Here is a 14,177-nt window from a genome sequence, read left to right on the forward strand (position 1 = left end):
TGGTTAGCTAATAGATTTACATATTGTGTCTTCCCTGTAAAACATTTAAAAAATCGGAAATGATGGCTGGATTCACAAGATCTGTATCTTTCATTTGGTGTCTTTGACTTGTGATTTCATGAACATTTGATTATATGATATCCCTGTGGCTTTAGGCTAGGCTATGCTAGTCAGCTTTTTTGATGGGGGGGATCCCGGATCCGGGGTTGTGACTCGTTAGAGGTACACACAATGACCTGACCAAATAATGACACCCCTCCAACAAACACACGAACAAACACATGCACAATAGCTTGTGAGTGTGTTATATGAAGGTAAAATTGTTTAACATTTAAATAGATATATAGGTGGGGGGCGTCGAGATTGTACCGTCAACCAACGAGGAGCAGCATTCCAAAGCACGAGACAGAGAAGAAAAGGGGTGAACAGGAGGAGGGGAGGTGGGGAAAGTGAACGCGCCAGAGCGAAGTGAGGCAGAGCTCGTTCAGTCGGATTGTTGAGCACYGGAGCTCCACGGATGACTGTGATAGAAATCCGTCTGTTTGGTTTCTGCTGCTGCGCTCGCTCTGCCATTGGCACACTGAAGGCTCGGCATTTCAGTGGTCGAACGTCTCTGAAGCGGATGCGCGAGACCCCGAGAAGGGAAAAGAAGAGACTGAAACTTATTTTCCAATAACTCCGTGATTGAAAAAAAAGGTGAGAGGCGATTATTATGCATGTACATTACATGTTTACAGTACACGAGCGTTTGCCTTTAAAGGGGATAAAAATAATAATATAWTTGCAGTACTAGTAATACATGAATGACAAATTATAATTATGATGATCAGCCCACGATAATGAATGATATAGGCCTACCTGATTATTTGATTATAGGCTAATTACTATCATTATTATAATTATTGTCAAAATCATGATTCTTCTTATTCTTCTTATTATGTCCATGCTTCTTTACTTAAAGTAAAGTCTTAATGTGGTCAGCCATCATATGGTCCAAACGCCCATATACTGCATTTATAATGGCATGGTCAGGAACAGTGTTGGAGCGCGCTCCGCCCTTAAACAATGGTCTGCACTTCACATTACGCRCGTGGGCTAAACAGGTGCATGTGGAGTCAATTTTAGGCAGCACATCAATCTGCACTCCCTCAAGACTCCAAAAAACATCTGCCAATTGTTACATTGTCTTCACATTGTTTTTATATAGGCCTAATAAAGGATTAACCTGCAACTAAAAGCTATAATTCAAGATGTGTTTCTGTCATAAAACACTCTCATCTAGTCTAATAGTGAGTCGCCAATGTTTGGAGACAATGTGTGGTAATTACGTCACGGTATGTTGTGCATCTGGGCTTCAAATTGCATTAATATAATCCTTCTACCAAACGTCTCCACGGCTCCATACCTCTGTGCCATATCGCGCATCTTGCACGAGCTGCATCATATCTGTTGCGCCGCGCAGCATTCCCASGTGTGTGGCAGGTAGCCTGCCAGGTCTTACTCAACCCGAGACATAGAGAACAATGAAGAGAGATCATTGATGGGAAGTTTGTTTTAGTGTTTTATGCCTGAGCTCTTCTAGCGGTCATTCAGTATCTTATCGGTGTTCAGTATCTTATCAGTTGTCAATGAGCTATTAATAAGTAGTCTACTACATGGCCATATCGATTGTGTTTGGTGAGCAGAGTTATCTTGCATTGACTATGAGTTATAAAGGCTTTGGTTTCTCGGAGCCTACCTGGTCTGTTGTTACTTTAGCCAAAGGATGGGAAACTGGCGGCCATCAAATCAATATATATATACAGTACTAGTCAAATGTTTGAACACATGTACTCATTTCAGGGTTTTTCTTTATTTTTACTATTTTCTACATTGTAGAATAATATTGAATTCATCATAACTATGAAATAACATATATGGAATCATGTAGTAACCAAAAAAGTGTAAAACAAGTCAAAATCTATTTTATATTTGAGATTCTTCAAAGTAGTCACCCTTTGCCTTAATGACAGCTTTGCACACTCTTGGCATTATCTCAATAGTAATAATAGTAAAACTAAAGAAAAACCATTGAATGAATGGGTGTGTCCAAACTTTTGACTTGTACTGTACCAGTCAAAAGTTTGAACACACGTACTCATTCCAGGGTTTACACACACACACAAAAGTGCTATATATTTACCATTTACCACCCCTTCCTTGAACCAATCACTTCACACCTCCTCATTCAATTGCACACTCATGCACGCAAGATTTGGTTGGGGACCCCCCCACCTCATGGGCAAAACATTTTAGTGACCCCCTCTTCTTAACGGTGGAGAAAAACAACATTTCCTGGAATTATACACATGTTGCCATGGTGCATAGAGAACATGTTGCATTTCTAAATAAAGTTTTCTGCAATATAATTCATTTTGCCATGGGGTGGACAGATAATTGTGCAATTGCATAACACATTTCATGCAATTCTACCCATTTTGCCATGGGGTGGAGAGACACTTTAGCATTTTGAATGCTAATTCCTGCAATTCTACACATTTTGCCATTACTTATGCCATGTTTATATAATATCTGAGTGACATTGACGAACAAAATCAATGCGGCCGCGGGGGTTCACACACACACACACACACACACACACACACACAGGCATGGTATGAGGAAGAAAAAACAGAGTTTTGACAGGACACGCGGAGGAATGCGATTTAGGCAGTATATGGCAGGGAGAGGAAAGGAGATATAGAAGAGAAGAGGGTGGTGAACGGTGAAAAGGGAGTTGGATTATCATTGGCAGTTTCTGCATGTTCCCAGAGGATTATTCAAGAGCTAGATGCTACAGAATGTAGCGAGCCCACAGTGAAGCCTATGAATGGAAAACACACAAACCACACACACAACACATACAAATACAGTGGGGCAAAAAAGTATTTAGTCAGCCACAAATGTGCAAGTTTCTCCACTTAAAAGTTGAGAGAGGCCTGTAATTTTCATCATAGGTACACTTCAACTATGACAGACAAAAGTTTATCTAATACTTTGAGGTTATATCCCTTTGTTGGCAATGACAGAGGTCAAACGTTTTCTGTAAGTCTTCCCAAGGTTCTTCACACACTGTTGCTGGCATTTTGGCCATTCCTCCATGCAGATCTCTCTAGTGCAGTGATGTTTTGGGGCTGTTGCTGGGCAACACGGATTTCAACTCCTCCAAAGATTTTCTATGGGGTTGAGACTGGAGACTGGCTAGGCCACTCCAGGACTTGAAATGCTTCTTACGAAGCCACTCCTTCGTTGCCCGGCGGTGTGTTTTGGGATCATTGTCATGCTGAAAGACCCAGCCACGTTTCATCTTCAATGCCCTTGCTGATGGAAGGAGGTTTTTCACTCAAAATCTCACGATACATGGCCCCATTCATTATTTCTTTACACGATCAGTCTCCTGGTCCCTTTGCAAAAAACAGCTTCCAAAGCATGATGTTTCCACCCCCAGCTTCACAGTAGGTATGGTGTTCTTTGATGCAACTCAGCATTCTTTGTCCTCACAAACACGACGAGTTGAGTTTTTAACCAAAAGTTCTATTTTGGTTTCATCTGACCATATTGACATTCTCCCAATCTTCTTCTGGATCATCAATGCTCTCTAGCAAACTTCAGACGGGCTGGACATGTACTGGCTTACCAGGGGACACGTCTGGCACTGCAGGATTGAGTCCCTGGCGGCGTAGTGTGTTCTGACGGTAGGCTTTGTTACTTGTCCAGCTCTCTGCAGGTCATTCACTAGGTCCCCCGTGTGTTCTGGGATTTTGCTCACCGTTCGTTGTGATCATTTTGACCCACGGGGTGAGATCTTGCGTGGAGCCCCAGATCGAGGGAGATTATCAGTGGTCTTGTATGTCTTCCATTTCCTATAATTGCTCCCACAGTTGATTTCTTCAAACAAGCTGCTTACCTATTGCAGATTCAGTCTTCCCAGCCTGGTGCAGGTCTAACAATTTGTTTCTGGTGTCCTTTGACAGCTCTTTGGTCTTGGCATAGTGGAGTTCGGAGTGTGACTGTTTGAGGTTGTGGACAGGTGTCTTTCATACTGATAACAAGTTCAAACAGGTGCCATTAATACAGGTAACGAGTGGAGGACAGAGGAGCCTCTTAAAGAAGAAGTTACAGGTCTGTGAGAGCCAGAAATTTTGCTTGTTCGTAGGTGACCAAATACTTATTTTCCACCATAATTTGCAAAATAAATTCATTAAAAATCCTACAACGGGATTTCTGGATTTTTTTTTCTCATTTTGTCTGTCATAGTTTGAAAGTGTACCTATGATGAAAATTACAGGCCTCTCTCATCTTTTTAAGTGGGAGAACTTTGCACAATTGTGGTGACTAAAATACTTTTTTGCCCCACTGTAAATTGCACACTCTAATTTCTCATCTTTGCTTTCCTTCCTTCTCTCATCTCAACCTATACTGATATTTTACTGTCTCTTTCTTTCTATCTTCCCTACCCCACCCCCCTCTTCTCGCTATCTCTTTCAGTAGCAGTCTTTCCCAGGTCTGGCTGTATCTCAGAGAAGCAGCAAAGGAAGAGAGAGTTTGGACTACCCTGACAGGCAACAGGTAAAAAGATGCTGATGTCTAGGAGGCTGGCACTGCCTCTGCACACCCTCATGGCCTCACCCTCTCAGCACACAGAGCTACGCCTAGCATCAACAGTGTCCCACTGTCTCTCTACCTCCACCAACTCCAACCACCCCACCACTGTCACCCCTCCGCATTTATCTCCTCTCCTCCAAATAAAATACCTGATAGATCACTCTGTGTCACCCTCTACCTCCTCTCGCTCTCCTGTCACCATCTCTCTCTCTCTCTCTCTTCTCCCTCTCTCACTTTCACTCTCTCCCTTCTAACTTCTCTCTCTACTTTCACACACTCTCTCTCATCTCTCTCTCTCTCCCTCGCCTTCTTTCTTCTCATAATATACATTTCTCTCCTCTTGCTTGCAGAAAATGAAAGTTGTATCACTTCCTCCATTCTAACCTGAGCTCTATTACCAAGTGAACACAAACACAACACACAACTCAAATGTGAGTATATCTTGTGCATGTAAAGCCTGGCTGTTGAAAACAATAAGAACACTTTGGTCTACCATGTGGGAGAACCAGTGTTGATGTTAATGTATAGTCTTTTCTTTACAAAATCTGCACCAGCGTGAAAGCCGTTTCATTTATTTTAGTTATTTTCTTGTTTATTGGTTATCTCCAATCCACCAATCTGGCCTTTCAGTCTATCAGCCCTTAATTTTCCAGTGGAATTCCTCCCTCCTACTTCCACAGCATCACAGGGGAAGGCACCCTTTTTTCAATTAGAGTGGAAAAGATTTTGAAAATATAGCTGGATAACTGCTATATTTCATATCTTGCATATATTAAAGAGCGATCAATTAGGGCAAAAAAAAGCATAGAGTATTGTACGTTTTGGTTAATTTGACCAGCTACTCCCTATTCCTCCCATATTCCCAATGTGCCTTCGTGAGCTCATTTTATATCTCCTTGTCCCTACACGTGTTTACCCCTCCAGAAGCAGAGACTGAAGAAACACACGCAAACACATGCCCCCCCCCCGCCCCACACACACATACTGTACATAAACATGTCTTCAAAGATGTTTGAGATAATAGATTCTGTTTAATATTGTTTTGGCTTGTCCACTTAGATCAGCATCACTCCAGGGTTTAACCTAGTGCGTGTGTGTGTGTGTGTGTGTGTGTGTGTGTGTGTGTGTGTGTTGTGTGTGTGTGTGTGTGTGTGTGTGTGTGTGTGTGTGTGTGTGTGTGTGTGTGTGTGTGTGTGTGTGTGTGTGGTGTGTGTGTGTGTGTTGTGTGTGTGTGTGTGTGTGTGTGTGGTGTTTGTGGTCTTTATCTATCCTTGTGGGTATCTGAACTCCCCATGTCCCACAAGGACGTTTTAAGGGTTAGGTTTAGAGATATTAGCGTTCGGCGTATATGTATCTTATTGGGTTTTCTGTTGTTCCTCTACAGAGGCAACGCATAGCGTAATCTAGGAAGGATTCTGGATAATCTCCCATAGACTATAATCTTCCATAGTAATCCAGATCCTTTCCAGGTTAACAGACTAGCCTCAGACCTCCAATCAGACCTATAGAGAGCCCTCTAGGAAATCACAAGATCAAGGAGGACTGGAACAGCTCCTTCTCCTCCTCTGGTTTTTCACATGGAGTCACCAATATAGACATACAAAACACAGGAGATTAGTAAGGATTTTGCAATTCCATTAAGTCTATTTCTGCATTCAGGGAGTCACAATACTGGGGAATACTATGAACAAACATAATGTGGTCTTCCTTAGAATCATTCTCACAGAACACATTCATATAGATTATTGTAAATGGCTGTTGACAGTCGAGACAGTCCCTTGCGAGATACACACATGGTTTGTGTGCACAGACCAATCCTTTCCAGATACACATATACAGTGGGGAGAACAAGTATTTGAATCAACTGCCGATTTTGCAGGTTTTCCTACTTACAAGCATGTAGAGGGTACTGTCATTTTTTCATATAGGTACACTCAACTGTGAAGAGACGGAATTAAAACAAAAATCCAGAAAATCACTTGTATGATTTTACATATTAATTTGCTTTTATTGCAAGCTAAGTATTTGATCACTACCAACCAGTAAGAATTCCGGCTCTCACAGACGCTTTAGTTTTCTTTAAGAAGCCCTCCTGTTATCACTCATTACCTGTTGATTAACTGCACCTGTTGAACTCGTTTACCTGTATAAAAGGACACCTGTCCACACACTCAATCAAACAGACTCCAAACCTCTCCACAATGGCCAAGACCAGAGAGCTGTGTAAGGACAGTCAGGGATAAATTGGCTAGACCATGTACAGGTCTGGGATGGTGCTACAGGTACAATAGCCAAGCAGCTTGTGAGAAGGCAACAACAATCTGTTGGCACAATTATTGAGAAAATGAAGAAGTTCAAGATGAACGGTCAATCACCCTCGGTCTGGGGCTCATGCAATGTCACCTCAGTGGGCAATAATGATCATGAGGAATGTGAAGGGATCAGCCAGAACTACACGGCAGGACCCTGGTTCAATGACCTGAAGAGAGCTGGACCCCACGTCTCAAAGAAAAACATTGTAGTAAACACACTACGCGTCATGATTAAAATCCTGTCAAGCGCACGCAAGGTCCCCCTGCTCAAGCCAGCGCATGTCCAGGCACCGTCTGAAGTTTGCCAATGACCATCTAGATGATCAAGAGGAGGAATGGGAGAAGGTCATGTGGTCTGATGAGCACAAAAATAGAAGCTTTTTGCTCTAAACTCCACTCGCCGTGTTTGGAGGAATAGAAGATGAGTACACCCCCCAAGAACACCATCCCAACCGTTGAAGCATGGAGGTGGAAACATCATTCTTTGGGGATGCTTTTCTGCAAAGGGGACAGGACGACTGCACCGTATTGAGGGGAGGATGGATGGGGCCATGTATCGCGAGATCTTGACCAACAACCTCCTTCCCTCAGTAAGAGCATTGAAGATGGGTCGTGGCTGGGTCTTCCAGCAATGACAACGACCCGAAACACACAGCCAGGGCAACTAAGGAGTGGCTCCGTAAGAACATCTCAAGGTCTGGAGTGGCCTAGCCAGTCTCCAGACCTGAACCCAATAGAAAATCTTTGGAGGGAGCCGAAGTCCGTATTGCCCAGCGACAGCCCCGAAACTGAAGGATCTGGAGAAGGTCTGTATGGAGGAGTGGGCCAAAATCCCTGCTGCAGTTGTGTGCAAACCTGGTCAAGAACTACAGGAAACGTATGTCTCTGTATTGCAAAACTAAGGTTTTCTGTACCAAATATTCAGTTCTGCTTTTCTGATGTATCAAATACTTATGTATGCAATAAAATGCAAATTAATTACTTAAAAATCATACAATGTGATTTTCTGGATTTTTGTTTTAGATTCCTTCTCTCACAGTTGAAGTGTACCTATGATAAAAATTCCAGACCTCTACATGCTTTGTAAGTAGGAAAACTGCAAAATTTGTCCAGTGTATCAAATACTTGTCTCCCACTGTACATGAAATGGCACACTGTGCCTTTGAGCGTGCATTAAGCTCCCTGAATGTCTGCTGTGTATTCATTAATGTATGGCAGCAGCCAGCGAGTGCTGCAGTCTATGAGAGCAGCCTCCGGGCTCAGGACAATACATGGACCCTTTCCACTTTCCCTCCATATTCTCCCTAAAATTACGCGGCCATCATTTTTCCAGATCCTGGCCTGAAGATACAAGCTCCAGCAAGCCACTGTCCCTACAGACTGACTCCCACTGGAGGATGAAACATTAAACTCAAAATCTTCTACATGCATTTATAAAAGCCCTGAAGGCCTGACAGACACCTCCACTCTGCCCGGCTTCGACCAAGCGGTGATCACCCAAGCGGTGATTGATGTTGCATCTGGAAACATGTGTTCAAACGAAAGGCGTCAGAGTAATGTGAACGCAATCAAGTGCCAAGAGAGTATGTTCCATGGAGACGAGTGTGTGTGTGTGTGTGTGTGTGTGTGTGTGTGTGTGTGTGTGTGTGTGTGTGGTGTGTGTGTGTGTGTGTGTTGTGGTGTGTGTGTGTGTGTGTGTGTGTGTGTGTGTGTGTGTGTGTGTGTGTGTGTGTGTGTGTGTGTGTGGAACCCCCGCGGCCGCATTGATTTTGTTCGTCAATGTCACTCAGATATTATATAAACATGGCATAAGTAATGGCAAATGTGTAGAATTGCAGGAATTAGCATTCAAAATGCTAAAGTGTCTCTCCACCCCATGGCAAAATGGGTAGAATTGCATGAAATGTGTTATGCAATTGCACAATTATCTGTCCACCCCATGGAAAATGAATTATATTGGCAGAAAACTTTATTTAGAAATGCAACATGTTCTCTATGCACCATGGCAACATGTGTATAATTCCAGAAATGTTGTTTTTCTCCACCGTTAAGAAGGGGGGTCACTAAAATGTTTTGCCCATGAGGTGGGGGGGTCCCCACCAAATCTTGCGTGCATGAGTGTGCAATTGAATGAGGAGGTGTGAAGTGATTGGTTCAAGGAAGGGGTGGTAAATGGTAAATATATAGCACTTTTGTGTGTGTGTGTAAACCCTGGAATGAGTACGTGTGTTCAAAACTTTGACTGGTACAGTACAAGTCAAAAGTTTGGGACACACCATTCATTCAATGGTTTTTTCTTTAGTTTTTACTATTATTACTATTGAGATAATGCAAGAGTGTGCAAAGCTGTCATTAAGGCAAAGGTGACTACTTGGAAGAATCTCAAATATAAAATAGATTTTGACTTGTTTTAACACTTTTTTGGTTACTACATGATCCCATATATGTTATTTCATAGTTATGATGAATTCAATATTATTCTACAATGTAGAAAATAGTAAAAATAAAGAAAAACCCTGAAATGAGTACATGTGTTCAAACATTTGACTAGTACTGTATATATATTTGATTTGAATGGCCGCCAGTTTTCCATCCTTTGGCTAAAGTAACAACAGACCAGGTAGGCTCCGAGAAACCAAAGCCTTTATAACTCATAGTCAATGCAAGATAACTCTGCTCACCAAACACAACGATATGGCCCATGTAGTAGACTACTTATTAATAGCTCATTGACAACTGATAAGATACTGAACACCGATAAGATACTGAATGACCGCTAGAAGAGCTCAGGCATAAAACACTAAAACAAACTTCCCATCAATGATCTCTCTTCATTGTTCTCTATGTCTCGGTTGAGTAAGACCTGGCAGGCTACCTGCCACACACCTGGGAATGCTGCGCGGCGCAACAGATATGATGCCAGCCGTGCAAGAGCGCGGATATGGCAGAGAGGTTATGGAGCCCGTATCATATCTGTTGCGCCGCGCAGCATTCCCAGGTGTGTGGCAGGTAGCCTGCCAGGTCTTACTCAACCCGAGACATAGAGAACAATGAAGAGAGATCATTGATGGGAAGTTTGTTTTAGTGTTTTATGCCTGAGCTCTTCTAGCGGTCATTCAGTATCTTATCGGTGTTCAGTATCTTATCAGTTGTCAATGAGCTATTAATAAGTAGTCTACTACATGGCCATATCGGTTGTGTTTGGTGAGCAGAGTTATCTTGCATTGACTATGAGTTATAAAGGCTTTGGTTTCTCGGAGCCTACCTGGTCTGTTGTTACTTTAGCCAAAGGATGGGAAACTGGCGGCCATCAAATCAATATATATATACAGTACTAGTCAAATGTTTGAACACATGTACTCATTTCAGGGTTTTTCTTTATTTTTACTATTTTCTACATTGTAGAATAATATTGAATTCATCATAACTATGAAATAACATATATGGAATCATGTAGTAACCAAAAAAGTGTAAAACAAGTCAAAATCTATTTTATATTTGAGATTCTTCAAAGTAGTCACCCTTTGCCTTAATGACAGCTTTGCACACTCTTGGCATTATCTCAATAGTAATAATAGTAAAACTAAAGAAAAACCATTGAATGAATGGGTGTGTCCAAACTTTTGACTTGTACTGTACAGTCAAAAGTTTGAACACACGTACTCATTCCAGGGTTTACACACACACACAAAAGTGCTATATATTTACCATTTACCACCCCTTCCTTGAACCAATCACTTCACACTCCTCATTCAATTGCACACTCATGCACGCAAGATTTGGTTGGGGACCCCCCACCTCATGGGCAAAACATTTTAGTGACCCCCTCTTCTTAACGGTGGAGAAAAAACAACATTTCCTGGAATTATACACATGTTGCCATGGTGCATAGAGAACATGTTGCATTTCTAAATAAAGTTTTCTGCAATATAATTCATTTTGCCATGGGGTGGACAGATAATTGTGCATTTGCATAACACATTTCATGCAATTCTACCATTTTGCCATGGGGTGGAGAGACACTTTAGCATTTTGAATGCTAATTCCTGCAATTCTACACATTTTGCCATTACTTATGCCATGTTTATATAATATCTGAGTGACATTGACGAACAAAATCAATGCGGCCGCGGGGGTTCACACACACACACACACACACAACACACAACACACACACACACACACACACAACACACAAACACACACACACACACACACACACACACACACACACACACACCACACACACACACACACACCACACACACACACACTCGTCTCCATGGAAACATACTCTCTTGGCACTTGATTGCGTTCACATTACTCTGACAGCCTTTCGTTTGAACACATGTTTCAGATGCAACATCAATCACCGCTTGGGTGATCACCGCTTGGTCGAAGCCGGGCAGAGTGGAGGTGTCTGTCAGGCCTTCAGGGGCTTTGATAAATGCATGTAGAAGATTTTGAGTTAATGTTTCATCCTCCAGTGGGAGTCAGTCTGTAGGGACAGTGGCTTGCTGGAGCTTGTATCTTCAGGCCAGGATCTGGAAAAATGATGGCCGCGTATTTTAGGGAGAATATGAGGGGAAAGTGGAAAGGGTCCATGTATTGTCCTGAGCCCGGAGGCTGCTCTCATAGACTGCAGCACTCGCTGGCTGCTGCCATACATTAATGAATACACAGCAGACATTCAGGGGGAGCTTAATGCACGCTCAAAGGCACAGTGTGCCATTTCATGTACAGTGGGGAGACAAGTTTTTGATACACTGACATTTTGCAGGTTTTCCTACTTACAAAGCATGTAGAGGTCTGTAATTTTTATCATAGGTACACTTCAACTGTGAGAGAAGGAATCTAAAACAAAAATCCAGAAAATCACATTGTATGATTTTTAAGTAATTAATTTGCATTTTATTGCATGACATAAGTATTTGATACATCAGAAAAGCAGAACTGAATATTTGGTACAGAAACCTTAGTTTGCAATTACAGAGATCATACGTTTCCTGTAGTTCTTGACCAGGTTTGCACACACTGCAGCAGGGATTTTGGCCCACTCCTCCATACAGACCTTCTCCAGATCCTTCAGGTTTCGGGGCTGTCGCTGGGCAATACGGACTTTCGGCTCCCTCCAAAGATTTTCTATTGGGTTCAGGTCTGGAGACTGGCTAGGCCACTCCAGGACCTTGAGATGCTTCTTACGGAGCCACTCCTTAGTTGCCCTGGCTGTGTGTTTCGGGTCGTTGTCATGCTGGAAGACCCAGCCACGACCCATCTCACATTGCTCTTACTGAGGGAAGGAGGTTGTTGGTCAAGATCTCGCGATACATGGCCCCATCCATCCTCCCTCAATACGGTGCAGTCGTCCTGTCCCCTTTGCAGAAAAGCATCCCAAAGAATGAATGTTTCACCTCCATGCTTCACGGTTGGGAATGGTGTTCTTGGGGTTGTACTCATCCTTCTATTCCTCCAACACGGCGAGTGGAGTTTAGAGCAAAAGCCTATTTTTTCTCATCAGACACATGACCTTTCCCATTCCTCCTCTGGATCACTAGATGGTATTGGCAACTTCAGACGGCTGGACTGCAGCTGGCTTTTGAGCAGGGGGACCTTGCGTGCCGCTGCAGGATTTTTAAATCCATGACGGGCGTAGTGTGTTAACAATGGTTTTCTTTGAGACTGTGTCCCAGCTCTCTTCGAAGGTCATTGACCAGGTCCTGCCGTGTATGTTCTGGGCTGATCCTCAAATTCCTCATGATCATTGATGCCCCACGAGGTGAGATCTTGCATGGAGCCCAGAACCGAGGGTGATTGACCGTCATCCTTTGAACTTCTTCGCATTTTCTAATAATTGTGCCAAGCATTGTTGCTTCTCACCCAAGCTGCTTGGCGTATTGTCCTGTAGCCATCCCAGCCTTGTACAGGTCTCCAATTTATCCTGATGTCCTACACAGCTCTCTGGTCTTGGCCATTGTTGGAGAGGTTTGGAGTCTGTTTGATTGAGTGGTGTGGACAGGTGTCTTTTTATAACAGGTAACGAGTCAAACAGGTTGCAAAGTTAATACAGGTAATGAGTGGAGAACAGGAGGGCCCTTCTAAAGTTTAAAAACTACAGGTCTGTGAGAGCCGGAATTCTTACTGGTTTGGTAGGTGATCAACTACTTTAATGTCATGCAATAAAATGCAACTTAATTACTTAAAATCATACAATGTGATTTTCCTGGATTTTTGTTTTTAGAATTCCGTCTCTAACAGTTGAAGTGTACCTATGATAAAAATGACAGACCTCTACATGCTTTGTAAGTAGGAAACCTGCAAAAATGGCAGTGTATCAAAATACTTGTTTCTCCCCATGTAATATGTGTATCTGGAAAGGATTGGTCTGTGCACACAACATGTGTGTATCTCGCAAGGGACTGTTCGACGTCAACAGCAATTTACAATATCTATATGAATGTGTTTCTGTGAGAATGATTTCTAAGGACGAGACTCACATTAATGTTTGTCATAGTATTCCCAGTATTTGTATCCCTGATGCAGAAATAGAAACTTAATGGAATTGCAAAATCCTTATCTAATCTCCTTGTTGTTTTTGTATTGTCTATATTGGGGACTCCATGCTGAAAAACCAGAGGAGGAAGAAGGAGCTGTCCAGTCTCTCTTGATCTTGTGATTCCTAGAGGGCTCTCTTGGTCTGATTTGGAGTGTCTGAGGCTTAGTCTGTTAACCTTGGGAAAAAGGATCTGGATTACTATGGGAGATTATAGTCTAATGGGAGATTATCCAGAATCTTCCTAGATTACGCTATGCGTTGCTCTTAGAGGGTAAAACAGAAAAGAAGAATACATATACGCCGAACGCTAATTTAAACCTAAACCTAACCTGTCCTTGTGGGGACATGGGGAGTTCAGATACCCACAAGGATAGTAATACAGAACAAACACACACACAACACACACACACACAACACCACACACACACACACACACACACACACACACACATCCACACGACACACACAGCACACATACACACACACACACACACACACACACACACACACAACACACACACCACACACAACACACACACAACGCACTAGGTTAAACCCTGGAGTGATGCTGGATCTAAAGTGGACAAAGCCAAAACAATATTAAACAGAATCTATTATCTCAAACATCTTTGAAGACCATGTTTATGTACAGTATGTGTGTGTGGGGC

At 42.6% G+C, this 14,177-nt stretch overlaps 1 protein-coding gene across 2 annotated transcripts in view; it reads left to right on the forward strand.

Annotated features, from left to right (window-relative positions):
* Window positions 1-449: 449 nt before the first annotated feature.
* LOC111962585 (excitatory amino acid transporter 2-like) overlaps window positions 450-14,177 on the forward strand; it is a 79,311-nt gene continuing 65,583 nt past the window's right edge. For both annotated transcript variants that reach the window (XM_023985755.2, XM_023985757.2), the window contains exon 1: window positions 450-696. The gene's annotated coding sequence lies outside the window, so the exon portion shown is untranslated. The remainder of the gene's footprint in view (window positions 697-14,177) is intronic.

The sequence above is a fragment of the Salvelinus sp. IW2-2015 genome, linkage group LG4q.1:29 (genome assembly GCF_002910315.2).
Source record: "Salvelinus sp. IW2-2015 linkage group LG4q.1:29, ASM291031v2, whole genome shotgun sequence".
Taxonomy (NCBI): domain Eukaryota; kingdom Metazoa; phylum Chordata; class Actinopteri; order Salmoniformes; family Salmonidae; genus Salvelinus; species Salvelinus sp. IW2-2015.